At 35.3% G+C, this 20,461-nt stretch overlaps 1 protein-coding gene across 4 annotated transcripts in view; it reads left to right on the top strand.

Moving 5' to 3' along the window:
* The window catches only part of LOC113513503 (sodium/calcium exchanger 3), a 161,350-nt gene that overhangs the window by 28,983 nt on the left and 111,906 nt on the right, over positions 1-20,461 (top strand). The gene's annotated exons all lie outside the window — the stretch shown is intronic.

The raw sequence follows: 20,461 nt of genomic DNA on the forward strand, positions 1-20,461 counted from the left end.
GGCAACGCGCACGTGACACCCCTAGTGTTGCAGGTGTAAATAGGCTACAGTGATCGTTTACCATCAGACGGGCTGTATGTTTTTTTTGATAGGTGAAAATAGTATGGTAACCCCGTCTGCGCTAACGGGATACGCTGGCGGAGCACCAGTGAAGGGTGATAGTTGACAATGAAAACAGTCTAATTAGCCCATCATGATGAATTCATCAGGAATTAACCATGATAGTCTCCAGGGAGAACTGCGAGGAGGTCGACCTGGTTGGGTATATTGCTAGCAATGAGATTCTCAATCTCCATTATTAACAATCCCTTTCCCCCGACGGGCTGTATGTTCGATTGCCACCTTTGTGGTATAAAAAAATGTAACTGTAAAAGCGAAACCGCATCTATTTCTTATTCGAGGATATACAACACCGTAAGCTTATGATAAAAACACTCCTGTAATTGCCTCAGTAATAAAAAAAAGTAATTTAATTTTAAACCATCTTAGTTCGAAACTCTGCAATAAAAATGCTGAATGCATTGCAACAGCCAATAATATTTCAAAACCTAATCTAAGGCTCGAGATTACATAACCTCCAAAGCGACAGAAAACTATTTTAGAACAAATCTGATAAAAATCCTCTCTACAACTAAAATAACTGCTACAGTTTTACAAAATACAGCTTGAGCACTCGTATTTTAGCAATCTTTATTATGCCATAATACAATTTATCAGTTTGACTTCATAAAAAGTTTCTAGAAAATGTTTCTTAAAAGAAAATAGTTTTTCCTCTGGCAACTAATGCTGCAGAATTTACTTGTAAATACTAATGCATAATCAATGGCGTAGTATTAAATGCGAGCTGTTGCCAACAATGTTGATGTAATTGTTTCCATGCGATCCTACTATTGGTTTTCGAATGTAAAGTAACATCATTATATCATATTAGTTGGTAACTGTTTGTAGTGGTTGCTATGCTTGGTGGGCGGATTGGCAGCCGCAAATGGACTTTTGGCAATGTTGTTGGTGCATGGATAAGTAACTAACATTTATCCAATCAAACCTCCTCAAAACTTTCGCGTTTATCATCATATGGTTATGGGCAGTTACCCATAATATAAGTATTCTCCATAAAGGGAGTTTTGCCAGCAGTTGCCACACTTGGCAGATGGGTTGGTAAATGTAGTTGGGTTTTTAGAGATGTTTTAAGAGTGACGAAACTACCTATCTTGCAACTATTAAGCTTCCTTACTCGCTTCTTACGACAACCATGGGGAAGGAAGGGGGAAATGACACATAATATTTATGATAAATTCGAAATATATAGAGATAGATTTTGTACAAAAGTTGTCTGTGGGTACTTTTGTCCTTGTCTGTGTTTATAGGTATGAGTGAAATGGTAACTCCACCTACGCTATTGGTAAACGCTCGCGGGGTAACATTGAAAGACGAAAGGTGAGGATTAAATCAGGTCAGCTAGTCCATTCTTACGAATTCCACAAGAATTTCTACGATAATTTCCAGGGAAACTGCATGGAGGTTGACCAGATAGGGCATATTGCATGGGTCTGTTAGATTCCATTCATCATATCAGCCTTTAACTGTCCACTGCTGAACATAAGGACCTTAGGACATTCCGACAGTAGTTGTCACGCTTGTCAGGCGGGTTGGCAACCGCAGTCAGACTTAAGACATGTTTTAAGAGGGACGCTGCTGCCCATCTCTCGCCTTCCCTTAGTCGATTCTTATGATACCCACGGGAAAAGAAGGGGTAGCCTATTTTATACTGGCATCATACGGTAAGACTCCATTACTAACAATTAATGTTTAATCATATGTGTATATTATTAAATAGTTGCCTCTAAATGTAAGAACAGTTAGATCTAATCCACCCGTATATTGTATTGAAATGCTTCGCTGTATCTTATGTCAGTGATCCTATAAATAAATAAATAAATCCCTTCCTCCTTCCCTACCGTCCCTGTTTCTGCCGTAAAGCAACTTTACTTGCATGGCTTTGTTTTAGTTTGGATGCTGGAATACGATAGTAAAATTAAAGGGTACTTCAGTGCTCCGGAATGGCAATGCATAACAAAGGCGACACGGTATACTTTGTCATGCCCATTGCACTTTTTATGCCTGTAGGTGACGGTTACCACTTTCCATCAGGTGGGCTGTCAGCTTGTTTGCCATTATAAGTTGCAAAAAATAATATAAATTCAGCCGTCTCCACTGCTGAATATGCGTCTCCCCATAAGCAGGGTTTGCCAGCAATTGCCAATCTTGGCAGACAGGTTGGTAACCACGTTTGGCTTTGGTGATGTTTTAAGAGAGACGTTGCTACGTCTGATGGTGGCCTATTCTATGCCAGGACCACACGTCCATTTATCATTTCTATTGATATTCTAAATAAATTAAAATAAATTCTAAAAACCTATTGTTTTTTTCAATATCTGTGGAACATTGGTAGGGGTGTCGTTCGAGTTTGTCGCAGTCGCACGTATCTCCGCCATGCGCGAACCGTGCACACTTCCAGAATTCGTTTATTACGTACCACTGTTTCCCTTCTGTTGACTCTGTATTACTTTTGCGCTATATTATTTTTGCGACGCCATATAAAGTTTTGTTTTTAGTTATTTGATACATGCTTTTTTTTCTTACAAAATCGTTCGCGTGGATTTCAGAAGATAGATCGATAGATAGTTAGGTAAACACACGTAAATTAACAAATGAGTTTATACAATCAAATTAATTACACTTTTTTTTAAATATAAAACAAAAGATAAAGTACGAAAATACATTTTCACCATGTGTATCGTAGTGATCCAAATAGGCTACAGCTCAGTGATAGTTTTACTTAAAAGCAAAGCACTGATTTTCAGCTGCAGCCTGAAGTGAGACTACACGGACGCGTACAACGAACCCTGTGTGACCAAATTAACAGCCAAAGATAATGATGTATAAATAATATATTTCATTAATTAACTAAACATACTATATAAATAATTTACCACAATAATTATTATGTTGAAAACAGTCGCAGAAGTAGGGAAGTCAATTGAAACAGACTAGTTCTTTTTGACGGATCAAAATAAAACATACATCAACTTTTAAGTTAGTAAATTCGTTAAAAAGTTAGTTATTAGTTAGTTAATTACAGGATACGGAGAGCAACACCATAATCCTCAGGAATGGTAACGCATAATGAGTATCATAGGTACCGTGGGTATCACAGTATATACTGTGATTTCCGTGTTGCTGTTTATGTCTGGTGACGGTTACTATTATTTATCTTTTTTAATGGATGAAAATGAAATGGTATCCTCGCCTGCGCTATCGGTGTACCCTAGCGGGGCACCAGTGAACATCTCAACTATCACCACTCAGGTCAGTTAGTCCATCGTGACGGATTCAACAAGAGTTAATCACGATGATTTTCGGGTGGCACCGCATGAAGGACTGTAATGAAGTGTTATTTTTGTAGACTTGTAATGTAAACAATTTATGAGTAGGATTAATGGTGATTAATGTCCCCATTACTAACAATCCCTTTCTTCTCAATATATATATATATATATATATATATATATATATATATATATATATATATCATGAAAAACATTAACATATCTCGACTCTTCGACGTCATCGCCCGCAGGCACGCACTCTTGGATCCTGACGATCTAACCACGATAGCTAACGCGATCCCCCCCCCCCCCTTCGCCTCCCTATCGCGCAATCTTCACTGAGAACCCCCGCAGATACATCCGCAAACCGCACACTCCGTCCCCGCCGGCGGGGACGAAGATCCATCGCCACATACGGTCCGCGCGCGATCAGGTTTGCAGCCGAGCGCATCCCAACGACTCCAAGTCCCCACCCATCACTACTTAAACGTAGAATGGCAAACAAGCTAACGGCCCACCTGATGGAAAGTGGTAACCGTCGTCTTTAGGCATGAGCAGTATCGTGGACATAACAGAGTATACTGTTTCGCCCAAGATACGCCCCACGCGTTGCCTTTCCTGAGGACTCAGGTGTTATTCCTCTGTATCCAGTAAATTCACATCATATCCCACCCTTCAAATCGAAACACAGCCATGCAAACACAACTGCTTCACGGTAGAAACACGAATGGGACAGAGGTACGCAAGCAAACGACTTTTGTACGGGGGTCGAAATGCGGTGGCCTAAGTCGAGATCCGAGCTATTCTGGCGTATTTGGGCGCACGCCGTAGTTCATAAGTAAGAGTCGACACCTCTGTCGCTCCCCTCTCGCGGGCTTGGAGTGCCATCTGTACTCGTCCCTGCATACGCGTCCGGTGAAATTGTAAAGGCCACTCACGGCCAACAAGAAACACTCGATTACACAAGTGCGAAGTCTCGGGTAAAGACTAGTTTATATTGTAACGATTATATTTTTTCGACAAAGCAAATATTAGGTATATTTGTTCACTTAGCGACGTAATACTTAACACTTAGCTTTGTTTTCCTTGGCCGAGACAAACGACAGTGCTATATTGACTCGACGAAGTAATACAATGACGGAACGTTAATCTTATATAAGTAATACATAATCAATGTATGTTTAATTGGATATATCTCGCAGCTTTGTTTGCTTAAATTAGTACATAAAATATCCTGTGTGCTAAATTAGGATGTAACTCGCGTACCAAATTTCATTTAAATTAGCTCAGTAGATTTTGCGTAAAAGAGTAACAATTTTTTATCCTTAAAAAACTTTCGCGTGGGATAGAGAGGGGGAAAGGATTGTACTCGTATGTAATGATGTAACAGCCCCATTGCTAGCGTTGATCAGGTTGATCTTTGCGTGATCCCTGGAAACCATTTTATTTAGTTGTGAATTTGTTACGATAGGCCAACTGACCTGATATCATCCTCACTTATGATTCAGGAGGGAAGGTAATGGGGTCTAATGGTATGATTGATAGCAGTAATACTTTATTCGGGGGGGGGGGGAGGGATTGTTTGTATTGCGGACTATCTTATGGCAGGTTATGTGAGAGGCTTATGTTCAGCAGTAGATAGATGATGGCTGAGATGATGATGATAATATATATACTTATATAATAAAAAATGTGAAACACTTAAAAGGCTATATCTAGGTGTTATTGATCTATGTTCCTATGATATCAGAATACGCAGTTACGCTTAGTCGAACGAAGTCGTAATCAGTTATAGCACTTTCCCAAGTTCGGCGGTAACAATTTCAAGTTTTCCTACTGGAATTGTTTTGATATTATATTCTCTTTGTATTCCAATTGTTAGTAATGCGGTCTACCAATCATATTACTAGCAATATACCCTATCAGGTCGACCTCCACGCGGTTCCCCCTAGAAACCATCGTACTGAATTCCAGGTGTGTTCATCTCGATGGGCTAACTGTCGTACCAGTGAAGGGTGATAGATGAGAATGAAAATAAGCCAGTTAGCCCATCATGATGAATTCATCAGGAATTAACCATGATAGTTTCCAGGGAGAACCGCGAGGAGGTCGACCTGGTTGGGTATATTGCTAGCAATAGGATTCTCAGTCTCCATTACTAACAATCCCTTTCCCCCCAATATATACCTATATTACTTATGACTATTACCAACTCTAAATAACAGTAGAAGTACAGAAGTAGTTTGTACAGAAGTCTATTTGAATAAGGATTCTTTTTAATATTTTTTTTATATCTACTAGTGATCTAACCCGACTTTGTAAAGGTTATAGATTTTTAGAAAACAATATAGATATAACCTATATAATTTTGTAAAACCCTGATAATGTAGTGAAAGAATTTTATAAAGTGGTTTTTGGGATTATCCATTACAAATAAAGAAAGAAATTTTCAAACTTTCCTCTACATAATAATAGTTTCTTTTTTGCTATCTGTACTTGCTGTTGGCTGCAGATGGTATTTACAGCTTCACCGGACGTGTCCCGGGGCGAGCGCAGATGGCACTCCAAGTCCGCGAGAGGGGAGCGATTGAGTGTCGACTCTTACCGATGGGTTGCAGTAATATTAGCATATTTATACAGCATACTCGTATAAGGAGCTACTTTTATTTTTCGATGTTGATGCGTTATTTAACGTTATTATGAACAAAGGTTACCCCCTTTTTACCCCCTTTCACTCCCTTTTTTATAAAGCGAGGTAGTAATTAACGAAAATACCATACGCCACTTTTTTAATTTATTTTTCTCAAACATGCTTGGAAATGTGAGCATTATTTTGACAATCTTCGAGATAAATTAAAATTGCCGTACTGGTCAGATACATGCGGGCAGCGGCCGGCAAAAGTTGTATGAAAATCCATATCTGTCGTATTTTACGGCCAGATAAATTACTATGTAAACTCATATCTGTCCTGTAATTTAAAAATGGAATGATCTTTTACTTCGAAACATGGCTACCAAGGAGGTAACTAATAAAAGGTTTTATTTAAATTTCGAACTGGCTTGTAAATAGAAAGCTGTTTATTGAAAAAAAAACAAAGGAACATTATAGCGCGTAAAAAATAATTATTGTTCGTTATTTGTCATTGAATTTGAAAAGTAAAATTGTGTTTTTGATTTCCACGCATTGTTTGAGAAAAGTACTATATAAGCCTTGGCCACAACTAGGCATTTCTGGACTCACGTATGTATGCCTCGGCTGCGCCTCGGCCCACATTTGCACGTTCGTCCATCAATGCCTCAGTTGCTGGCCGCTGCAGTAATGTACTAATACCATCATCATAATTTCAGCCATTATCCGTCCACTGTTGAACATAGACCTCCCCGTAGATTGGCGTAAAGAACAGTCCTGAGCCACCTGCATTCACTGACTTCCTATCTAATTTTTTTTTATATAATATGTTAATTGATATTGTATCTTGTTCAGTTTAGAAAAATTAGAAAATTTTGTGAATATTCGAAGTATTAATAATTCTCCAAACAATTACAAATAAGCTGTCAAAATCACGGCCAATATTAAGTTGAAAATAAATTAAATTAATTAACGTATATATAATAAATTAATAACAGTTGATTATACCATAACCTCATTGTTAGAACTCGAATTTAATTACTCGAAACATTTGTTTCTACAGAATTTCAGTCGGTATTCCTTATGAATATTGAATCATTCGTAAATCAACTTGGAATTCATTATTGGTTTTAGTAAATAGTCTATTTTTGGATTAAAAGTATACAGGGCCGTAGCTAGACCCATGTTTAAGGTAGGGCAAAAGAACTTTTTATGTATGGGTATATATGTATTTTTCTAATGGATTTTAATGGAATAATAACCCCGCCTGAGCGGGGGAAGGGATTGTTAGTAATGGAGACTGAGAATCCCATTGCTAGCAATATGCCCAACCAGGTCGACCTCCTCGCGGTTCCCCTGGAAACTTTCATGTTTAATTCCTGATGAATTCATCATGATGGGCTAAATGGCCTGTTTTCATTCTTATCTATCACCCTTCGCTGTTAGCGCAGGCGGAGTTACCATTCCATTTTCACCCATTAAAAATAAAACCCCGCCTGATCTAACGGTATGTGCTGGCGGGGCATCAGTTAGGGATGATAGGTGAGAATGAGAAGGCAGGTCAGTTAGTCCATCGTGATGAACACGTCTGGTATTCAGCACGATGGTTTCCAAGTGGAGGTTGAACTGACAGGACAGGACAGGAGTTGACATTGCTAACAATGGGAGTGGTGACTACAACTCCCATTGTTAGCAACACTCGCATTACTAACAATCCCTTCCCCCTTATATATGTAATTTTAGTATGTATGTATATCAATAATTACTTACTAGTAATTATTGATATACATACAATCAAATTACCGCATTCGTGTATTTAGACACTTCCCTATGGTTAATTGGGAGAAAATGCTTTAAGTATTAAGTTCGCCATGTGCACAAATATGTACTAATGAATAAATAAATAAATTATAAAAAAAAACTTTTTAATAGGGCAGAAGGCATAGTTTTCTTAGGGCCTTTCATTTAAAGGTAGGGCATTAGGTCTTTTAAGGTAGGGCATTGCCCCTCAATGTCCCCTAGCTACACCTAGGTGCATGAAAGTACACCTAGATAGTAAATAGCGTGACTGAATAGAATTTTGACAAAGATTGAAACGGGAGTTTGTGTTTGTTTTATTATTGAACTTATTTGTTTTGTTTTGATACCAGAACAGCTATTTATATTGTGCTAAAAACATGGATGAAAGACGAAATGTTTCGTAGATATTTATAATGGATAGATATATTAGCTATTTGCTCTTGTATTATAGTTAATTGTTTTATACAGTAATATTTTATATATTTATTGCATCATAATCATCATATCAGCCTTTAACTGTCCACTGCTGAACATAAGCCTCCCCCTTGGGGGTGATTTCCAGTAGTTGCCACGCTCGGCAGGCAGATTGGCAACCGCAATTAGGCTTTGGTGATGTTTTAAGAGAAACGCTGCTGCCCATCCCCCCTCCCTTAACTCTCTATCTAATAATCTAATCTAATTAATAGTCTAATTTGATACTTTATTAATATTTTTATGTTCTTTATATATTGTATATATATACATATACATAACTTCGGAAAGAGGTTTCATGGTAAGCCCACTGCATTCAATTATTGTTGGCTCTTATAAAGTTGGCTTTTTAATTTGAATAAAGCCATTGCCTCGCATCGGAGCAAATTGTAATGTTCCAAGGGACGAGACCTAATGAGTATTGCAATTGTCACAAAACGTCCCACGTCACAGTTTGTTCTCTCATCAATTATCTAAAGTGCTTTTAAAGCATATTGAAGAGACAGATTGCTTTTAATATATAAAATTTTTTTTCTATTTTTTTTATACAACTTAGAATGGCAGACAAGCTGACGGCCCACCTAATGGAAAGTGGTAACCGTCGCCTATAGACATGAACAGTACCATGGACATAACAGAGTATACTGTTTCGCATATGATACCCCCCATGCGTTGCCATTCATGAGGACTCGGGTGTTATTCCTCCGTACCCTGTAAATTCACGCCGTATCCCACCCTTCAAATCAAAACACAGCCATGCAAACAACTGCTTTACGGTTGAAACATGAATGGGACCGAGATACCCAAGCAAACGACTTTTGTACAAAGTCTGTCTCAAATATAGGGAAATGTAGAATATTGATGATTAATTTGATACTTTTATATAAATAAGGAGATGTTTCAATATTGGATGAATCATTGGCCAGTCAATGTACACTATGTATAAAAAAGATCATTAGAAATAAATTTATTTATATATTTATTTATTTATATTTTTGCAGACATATAATGTTTACAGGATCGATTTAATGCCTAATAGCATTGTCTACCAGTCAACCGTTACGCTAAACAGAGACAGTAAATGGCGATGCATTGATCTAACAAAATGAATTTGTAAAAGAAATAAATATTTATTAGATTATTAACAATACATTAGTAAATTATAAAATAAATATACAAACATATACAATAATACACCTATAAAAATTATACACACATAAATCACAGACAATACAATACATATATAAATAACTACTTATACATAATATATATTAATATAATAATTATATAATACGTGGCTAATTACTTAATAATTAGATTGAAGTTCTTCAATAATTCTTCAATTTAATAACTTCTTTCTTCAAATTTTGCTTCGTTTTCTAAAACACAAAATAAAAAAAAAACATGCTGTCAAAGATGGTGGCACATAATCATATTTTGATCAATTAAATCAATTAAAATAGCTAATCTGAAGACCACAAATTAATAGCCCACACAGAATATAGGATTTTTTTTAATTTATTTTATTCATTATATTGTTATAATACAGTTATGCATATAATATATTTTATATAACAAAGACAACTAGACAACAGAGACTACTATTTTTTTTTATTTAAATAACTTTATTGAACAAAAGAAAATACGGTACCAAAGGCGGACTTAATAAGTGCAGTAACATTCTCTACCAACCTTTGGGATGAAAAGTTAATCACGAACGAAGTACTTCATTATTTAAATAAGTAAAGAAATTAACACTTATTAATTCATTATTAAATAACAAATAATATATACCTAAATATATAAAGGATATAAATTATTTCTGATTGCATTTGGGGTTTAGAAATTTGTTTTTATATCTTGTTCAATTTATTCAAATTAAATGTATGATTTTTAGAGTTTAAGCAGCATTTATTCACATGTTTGTAGGCTTACTATAAATATAAAAGTTATTTTATTGGATTGTTACCTTTTAGCTATCAATTAATCATCACGAAGTTTGTGCATGGCTACTTTACTGTCCGGGCCCATCAATATATCCACAGTCACGTGGATGAAAATGCAGTAAAGACTAGTGTATTCACATTTGTTCACGTAACATGTGTGTTTGCATTAATGTGCATGCATGTTGGTCCTACATGTTTTGAATTGCATAACTTTATTCCCTCTTTGTGAATTCTCAACTGATACATCGTACTGTCTGAGCTGCTATCATTTTAAATAAACTTGGTATCTTCATGAACTGTAAAATTGTAACTTGTGTACTAAGCTCATATAGGTATGCTTGTTTACTGCACTACAATATTGGGGTCGAATCTAATTTCTCTCAATTTACCTTTGAAGTTAATATTTTATTTATTTATACTTTATTTTGGATATAAAGAAAGAAAGAAAGAAGAAAGAAATAATTTAATCGAAGAAGCATGCGGCCCACACAGTAGCGCACAAAACAAGGACAAAAGAAACCAAAACAAAACAATAAAAAAAAAATTATACAAATAGAAAGTAATTAAATTATAATAATAATCAATAAACAAACAAACAAATATCATTATATTGGCCATTAACTGTCCACTGCTGAACATAGGGTTCCCTATAGGGGGGGTTTATCAGTAGTTGCCACGCTTGGCAGGCGGATTGGCAACTACAGCTAGGCTTTAGTGATGTTTAAAGAAGGATACTGCTGTCCATCCCTCGATCTTTAAGTTCCCTTATTCACCTCTTACGACACCCACGGGAAAGGAAGCGGTAGTCTATTCTATGCCGGGTTTACACAGTAAGGTAATACTTATACTGTATTTTATAATAACACATACTGTTTCGATCCGAAACATAGATTTAATTACATTATTATTGTAAAAAAAAAAAACTATTAAAATAAAAAAGTTATTATTAAAATGGCTCCGGAAGGAAGAAACAGGATTAATACGTGGTTTTATTTTTTAAAATTTCCCGAAACAATATTAACCACCTAATAACATGCAGAGACAAATTTACTTTCTTCTCGGACTATCCAAATACATTACATAAAAATATGACAAAAGTGAGCAAATGTACAAAGGCGAGTTTAACTACATGTATATAAGAGAACTGTGTGTGTGGGATCATGCTGTGTGCACATGTTGTGGCAAGTTTACCTGATCAATACATTAATGTACTTGCATATTATAATTTAAGTTTGTATTTGTAAACTTCTCTTATGTGCGCCTAATAAATAAAATATAATAAAATAAATAAAGAACTCTTCCTGCGAACCCAAAGTGGAAAAGAACATTAACTTCAGCACTTAGAGCGGTGTACAGTACAGTGACAATTTACAAACGAAAATAACTAATGAAACTTAAGTTTATACAAAACCTACTATTTCATAATTGTATATATTTTAATTTAATAGTACTGCGCTTGGCAGGCGGATTGGCAACCGCCTGTCATTTAGTTTCATAAATTTTTAATTCACCGGTATTCAGATTATTATAGCATTTTATTATTTTTCCTTTGCCTTTATGGTTCTTTGACAATTTTCGGGGTGCGGTTTACAATTTTTTTTTATACAACATTGCGTGACCAGTACAATAGTAAGTAATGCATTAGCCTCTATCAAACGGGCATCTCTCACGTGAACTCTGATAGTTAGACGTTTCCGCTCAAAACTGGATAAGGTACGATAATATTAGATAAAGAAAAAGATATTTTTTTTTTGCAAACATGTGTACTTTATAAGTGCAAAGACATACTTGTTGTTTATTGTAGGACTTGTACAGTTCTAACATGTTTTGCTAACATTAGCGTCCAAAATCTTCGTTTTTTTTATACAACTTAGAATGGCAAATAAGCTGACGGCCCACCTGATGGAAAGTGGTAACCGTCGCCTATAGACATGAGCAGTACCATGCACATAACAGAGTATACTGTTTCGTCTATGATACCCCCAATGCTTTGCCATTCCTGAGGACTCAGGTGTTATTCCTCTGTACCATGTAAATTCACGCCATATCCCACCCTTCAAACCGAAACACAGCCATGCAAACACAACTGCTTTATGGTTGTAACACGAATAGGACAGAGATACCCAAGCAATCGACTTTTGTACAAAGTCTCCCTCTGGTATACGTATATTCGTTTAAGGACAGTGGTAATTTCAAGTGCCTTATAAAATAAATTCATGTTTTTTTTTATCTGTGCCTTACAAAATATATTAGTGTTTTGTAAAAATCAGGTATAAACTAAATATTTTTAATATTATTGTTAGGAGACAACAATATTCACAAAATCATATTGACCTACTACTGTAAAAAAAAAGAGTGTACATTCATCTCTATAGACGTTAAGAACTCCCATAAGTTTGGCTTGACGATGTGCATGAGTAATAGATATCGATCTGATATCTATTACTCATGCACATCGTCATCTATATATTGATGGCGGAAAAAAGATCTTTACCCATTCCAATATCGCCCGTATCGATCGGATATCAACTTTCAAATATGTTAAAAGTCTGTTATCAAATATTATTTATTAGAGAACAGATTTTTTAACATATATTTAACTAGTATATACAAGATATTGTAACGTAGTATATACAAGATATTTTTAATTTGCAAAAGATGCTTTTTTAATTTTACAGCACTATCATACCTACTTGTACAACAATTAGTCCATTACCTTAAGGTTGTCTTGAAAAGATTGCTCTCAGCAATAAGACCACCCCTTACTGTACTTATACAATTGTATCGTTGTGTTTGTAAATTGCCTTGTTTATTTCCTATATTGTATAGTGCAAATAAAGTATACTCATTCATTCATTCATTCATAAAATATATAGATATTGTTATATAGCACCCACCCTTATAATGTACATTCATTTTTATAGATGTTTATAACTTTGGGTTAACGAAGGGTGGCAACGTCGCAATTATCCGTCAATTTACATAAACGATTTCATAAATTTCAATATTTCAGACATATTATTGAAACATTATCCTATTACTAACTAAAATATGAAACGTAAAGATACACTTATTAAGCTGATGCTAAAATTTGGGCTTTTATGGTATTATATGGGCTTTTTAAAAAAAATTAAAGTAAAATTCCAAAGCAAAATAAAAAAAGGTAAGTGCAAAATTTTTAGTGGTAAATTTATGTATAACGTATTCTATGATTGACGTGAATTTACAGGGTACAGAGAAATAATACCTGAGTTCTCAGGAATGGCAACGCATGGGGAGTATCATGGGCGAAACAGTACACTCTGTTAGTCCATGGTAGTGCTCATGTTTATAGGTGACGGTTACTACTTTCCATCAGGTGGGCCGTCAGCTTGTTTGGCATTCTAAGTTGTATAAAAAAGAGACTCACAGGAAATGGCTAGTGTAAAGTAAGTGTAAATCAAACATTATACATATAAATACATAAATAAAGAATGCTAATTTATCAAATGAAGAACTAATCAGATAGAGAGAAGATAATCTTTCAGAAATAAAAACATCGATGGATTTAGTACTTGTAATGACAACAGGCAATGAATTCCATAACTTAATTGTGATTTAATTAATGCAGTTAAAGTCGTGGGACAGATGCAGTTTGTTAGCGCCATTATTTCATTTCGTCTTGTACCCATACATACATACCATACACACAAAATTACAGATTATTGAAGTGGGAGTATACATCAAGTCGTAAGTAGGAACTGCTCTATTTGCGGGAATTTCTCAACAATGCGTGTGTGTATTTATATTTGCAAATGGCCTCTTTTCCATTGCGATAAAGTTCTTTATTGAGTAATTCCACGTTATTCACTTATTACAACGTCCCTAATTTGACAATGCCTCGAGTGACTGTTTAAATGTATCTAATTTTCGACCGACTTCAAACAGAAGTAGGTTCTCAATTCGTTTGTGCTTTTTTTTATGTTTGTTACTTCATAATTCCGTCAGTTGTAAACCGATTTGGAAAATTATTTCTTTTATTATTCCCCATAGAAGTTTTTTGAAAATCGGTTTAGTAGTTTAGTTTTTTAGTTTTAGTTAGCCGGTTTTTTTGGGGACACAATAGTTAAGATCAACTAGATTCAAGAGGTGAACTTGGGGGAAAATATTGTTAATAATGGGATTTTACAGGTCAATTCAACTTAGCTTCTCTTAAGGGCATATATTATTAGTGTTTTATAATTGCTTGTGTATTTATATTGTTAATTTTATTACTTTTTTCACTATTTCAATTTTATATTAATACCCACCCACTATGTACTATTTATTATAACACATTGTGATTTTTTTTTATGGGTGAAAATGGTATGGTAGCCCCGCCTGCGCTAACGAGATACGCTGGCGGAGCACCAGTGAAGGGTGATAGATGAGAATGAAAACAAGCCAGTTAGCCCATCATGATGAATTCATCAGGAATTAACCATGATAGTTTCCAGGGAGAACCGCGAGGAGGTCGACCTGGTTGGGTATATTGCTAGCAATAGGATTCTCAGTCTCCATTACTAACAATCCCTTTTCCCCAAAAACACATTGTGATTTGTTAATCTTTGTCGGGTGCCCACGATACAGGTTCGCCTAGTGTGCGGCCCCATTGTATCTTGTGTTTGTAACTTTGTGTTTTCTGTCAAATAATAAATAATAATAAATAAAATAAAAAATTACTGACAATATACCCTGTCAGGTCGACCTCCACGCGGTTTCCCCTGGAAGCCATTGTAGTTTATCATTGTAAAATTGGTCATGATGGGCTGACTATCCTACTTTTATACTCACCTATCATCACTCACTGGTGCCCCGCCAGCGTATATCGATAGCGCAGGCGGGGATATCATTCCATTGTCATTAAAAAAAAAGACGTGTACTTAATCATAATGATATAAAACAGTTCTAAAAATATCTGAAACCCACACATTTATTTACATTAAGAAAAGACTTCTAAAATCCGTTTTCATCGGTCACGCTTGGCCTCAATCGTGAAGTCAAGTCACGTGGACGTAAGGTTTCTCGTTCATGCCTCTTTTTCAAAAAACCATTACTCAGTTGTTGCCAAATAAATTCGAAAAGAAATGATGTGATACATAGAAATAATTTAATGGCTTTATTACGCTTTATCGTTTATTTACAGCGTAAATAAAATAAAATTGGTTCCCACAAAAACAGATCGACTTCAGTTCTGGTAAAATCACTTATTTTCATTTAAAAACTAAACTGCTTAACCTATTTTGATGAAATTTCTATGGGACCATATATAACCTTTCAGATAAAGAATAATTTTCCAAATCGGTTTATAATGGAAGGAGTTATGAGGTAACAGACAAAAAATACAACCTCCAGTTTGAAGTTGGTTGAAAAATAAAAAAATTAGATAGATAGATAGATAATTTATTTACATTACTTACAGCACACAAATTACAATTAAAAAAAAACATACACATAATACACAGTAAAGGAGATAAAAGAATGAACATAAAAAAGCACAAATAAAAAAAAAAACATAAAAACAAAATATATAAACTAACAATCTCCCTTCTTTCCCTTCCTTTATGCGTGTGCCATAGTAACGCAAAATGGTCACAGCTCAGTTTATTGCTTTGCCCTTAAAAGAGCAAAACACTGATATTCTGTTGTTGTGTATATCTTTGTTTGTTTTTGTTTTTTTGTCTTGACTAATTGAAATGACCCGATGTAATGATTAGCGTACGGATGGACATTGGACTATTTGCATCGCTACAGGAACGATTCCTCTACACGCAACGAATTGGTCCCATCCTGTCGATCAAGTTGGTATATTGGAGTATAATGAGTTTTCTAGTTAAATTAATAAATCTTGTCTCATTAATAAAATTATAATTATAATAAAATTATAACAGGTGGACCGTCAGCTTGTTTTGCCATTCTAAATCGTATAAAAATTTCGCTGTGATATCGAATTAAAATTTTCATGCAGCCTATGTTTAGGTAACGGTAAATATATACGATATCATATGGTATATATTTATTATATCTACTTTTTTTTTACAACGGGCATGCGGCTCACCTGATGGTAAGTGACTACCGCCGCCCATGATCACCCACAACACCAGCGGCATTGCAGGTGTGCTGCCGGCCTTTTAAAAAGGAATATACTCTTTTCTTGAAGGTTATGTTGTCGTATCGGTTCGGAAATACTGCTGCTGGAAGTTCCATTCCAAAGAATGGTTGTGCGTGGAAGAAAGTGCTTCGAAAAACGCACGGCGGAGGACATAATTTTTTTCGATTAAAAAAATCGCTTCTGATTTGGCAAATACTTGTATATCGCGTATAAAAATAGTATAGAAGTGTAAACCTTCTTTAATTGAAATGGGACGATGATGTTTCGTCGATAAAGTCCACACTTGGGACGGTCAAAGGTCAGATGGCGTTATTGTCCTTGATAAATAATTTATCAAGTTTAGATCTAAATTTAGTTGCTATTGCCATGGGTTAGGCAAGCGGTGGCCATCATCCTGAACCCATGAAGGCGAGTATAAATATCGTTATTAATTGAGTAACAAATAAAGGCCAGACACTAACGGATTTATTTTTCAAGCGCCTACTTTATTCATGTTGATACCAGCCGTTAACTGTCCACTATTGAACGTAGGCCTCACATTGGGGGGGGGGGGGTACTAGTAGTTGCCACGCTCTGCAGGCGGATTGGCAACCGCAATTAGGCTTTGGAGTTGTTTTAAGAGAGGACCTGCTGCTCATCTCTTATCCTCCCTTAGGAAGGATGAGCAGGCGACTAAGTTCGCCTCTTACGATACTCACGGGAAAGGAATGGGTGGCCTATTCTATGCCGGGATCACACGGTTATTTTTTTGATGGGTGAAAATGGTATAGTAATCCCGCCTGCGCTAACGGAATACGCTGGCGGAGCACCAGTGAAGGGTGATAGATGAGAATGAAAACAGGCCAGTTAGACCATCATGATGAATTCATCAGGAATTAACCATGACAGTTTTCAGGGAGAACCGCGAGGAGGTCGACCTGGTTGGGTATATTGCTAGCAATAGAATTCTCAGTCTCCATTACTAACAATCGGGACCACACGGTTATACCATTCCATTATCATCCATTAAATAACACTCCAGACAGGAAACTATGAATGACTGATCATAGATTCAATATTTATGTATACATAATAATATTATGAATATACATAATAAGTTTATTATATAATAATAAGTCTAGGTTTAATAATTAAATATATGTAAAATTCCATACTCGTTATTATAATATTAAATAGCCCCGTCACAGCTGTGGTTACCAAATTTTTATAGTGTTGACGTGATGCACGTCACATACTCGTAACGTCGAGAGAGTTGGAGTGGTCGTTAACGTGTTTTATAATTTTACCCTAATTACTTTAGCATAAGGGTTACTTTGTATATTTTTTTTACAAAGATCTTTTTAAAGGGACTTCATAAAAGGAAGTTCTTAAGGTATTTCTGAAGATTAACAATTACGCGTTCGAATTTCAAATGTTTGAAATCTAATTAGCAGCGTTTTTAAAAGAAGAATACTGAGATTACCAGCCAGTATTATTTTTAAATTTTGGACTTTCGCGTCGTTTATTTTACACATATTTTAAATAAAGAAGCAGGTATGTCGGTGCTATTTATTTGCAAAGGTTTTTTATCGTGTTAAGTCTCGATTGTGTATTTAAGGCATTAATGTTGTCACGATAGAAGTACAGAGATATTTTTTTAATTATTGTAGTATTACCTGTAGTTTATAGATAGTTAAACTCCAACACACTACAGGTAATTACAATTTTTATACATGATAGTCGACTTTTCTTAAACTCTACATTGACAAGTTCAAGTTATTTATTTTCGACCGATTTAAAAAAAAAAGGTTTTTAATTCGGTTTTATTTTGTTTGTTACCTTATAACTCCGTCAGTTGTAAACCGATTTGGATTTTTTTTTATATCTAAAATGACATAGATTACTTCCATAGAAATTTTATCAATAGAAATTTTATCAGTAGTAATCTAAGTTTAATGACTTAGATTTAAATTTAGAATAAAATAATTAGCTTTGTCACAATTGAAGTTGATTTTTTGTGGGACACAAAGGCCTTAAAGAAAAGATGGCCTACCGGTGACCAACTCACGATAGTATCCTGGCACCACGTGATCGACAGACCTGTCAGGATATATTGCTAGCAATTAGGTAGTTAATCTATTTATAACAAATCTATGTTCAACACAGTTTTTATTTCTGTCGTATCTATACAATATATATAAATAAATAATATATATAAATAATAACTCATTACTAATAAGTTATTATTTATATAATCTCAGTAATATAAAAAAAATATGATAACAGCTTCCAATTTAACTTATGAATTAGATGAATTCTCTTTACAATGTTTTCTGTTTGATTATGATCGTTCAAAATAAAGCCTTAATCCCTTTATAATAAAGCACAGATTGTTAACAATATTGGAGTCCGCCATTATTATTTTTCTCCCACCTCAGTTTAACGAAATAAAAGGTACTGACTGAATGGAGGCGTGTGCGCGGACGCTTGCTCCTGTAAAATAAATGTAATTTGTGTGTTTTAAACTGTATGTGCCTTGAAGAACCTGTAAGAATTTGTGTGTGCGTGCATATAGGAGTTGAAGAAGAACTGCCGATCACCTACAGCAGAAAACTTCACGAAGCCTATGCCAGGTTAGTCCTCCTCGACAGACAGAATCATTCCCTTATAAAACGCTTCCACTGCGGTGTTTTACTTTACAAAAAATGATGCTATATTCATATATGAGAATGAAAATGGAAGATATTTATTTAGTAGATAAAAAAATTGATAGAATACATAGATACCAGAGGGAGACTTTGTACAAAAGTCGATTGCTTGGGTACCTCTGTCCCATTCGTGTTTCAACCGTGAAGCAGCTTTGTTTGCATGGCTGTGTTTCGGTTTGAAGGGTGGGATATGGTGTGAATTTACAGGGTACAGAGGAATAACACCTGAGTCCTCGGGATTGGCAACGCATGGGGGGTATCATATGCGAAACAGTATACTCTGTTATGTCAATGGTACTGCTCATGTCTATAGGTGAGAGTTATCACATTCACACACACACACACAATAGCAAACAAGCTGACCGTCCACCTGATGGCAGGTGGATGGTCAGCTTGTTTGCTATTCTAAGTTGTATAAAAAAAATAGTTTTGACTTTTAAGTAAGTGATATCACGTGTGTTACAAGGTGATGCTTCTCCGTAACCAATGAAAATACAAACGAAGTACAATAAAACGAAGATATAAAATTATATAGTCCCGAAACCCTAGTCTTCTAACTTAAACAGCAAATTCCAGTACCATTTAGAAACTCACGATCGTAACCTTCTTTCCAGTAATACTCTCCAACTATCTATCCCCTCTCACCGTTCTGGTTTCGCTTCAAATTCTTTTCTCCTACATTCTTCATGGCTCTGGAACGCGCTTCCTGATACTATTAAGAGAGTGCCGACTAAACTGTCTTTAAAAAAAACCGTCCACGCTCACTTTTTATCTTTATCCGAGCAGTAAGTGTAAAGCACTTTATATTATTCCCAAATTCGTGTATAATATAGTATATATCATATATGTGTAAGTATATTTGTTATTCATATATATTTATTCGTTTATATATGTAATTTTAGTATGTACGTATATCAATAATTAGTAGTACCGCATTCGAGTATTCTGACACTTCCCTATGGTTGACTGGGAGAGAATGCTTTTAGCATTAAGTCCGCTATGTACACATAAATGTATGTACTAATAAATAAATAAATAAAAATAAATATATTATGAGTATTGTGCAAGGGAGTATATCAAAACGCGTGCGTGCGTGCGAGCTTGCGTGCTTGCGGACGTACGTGCGTGCGTGCGTGCGTGTGTAAAAGTGTGCGTGTGTGTATGTGTGCGCATATTTTGCGAAGCAAGAATGTGAAACGTTTAAACATATTCATTGATGTAAATATTGAATTAGACCTTAACGCGTATCGTTTAAATGCTATTTTCACGGTGATTTCGTATGTAAACATGAAAGAATTTCGTAACATGTAGCACGAAAGTAGTTCGGCTTTATCTCTCTGTGTGTTAATTTATAAGCGAAAGCGTTAAAGAAATTATTTTATACAAAACAAATATTATAAAGGTATCCT

This window comes from Galleria mellonella, unplaced genomic scaffold (assembly GCF_026898425.1).
Source record: "Galleria mellonella isolate WM207_F2 unplaced genomic scaffold, CSIRO_AGI_GalMel_v1 utg65, whole genome shotgun sequence".
NCBI classification, from domain to species: domain Eukaryota; kingdom Metazoa; phylum Arthropoda; class Insecta; order Lepidoptera; family Pyralidae; genus Galleria; species Galleria mellonella.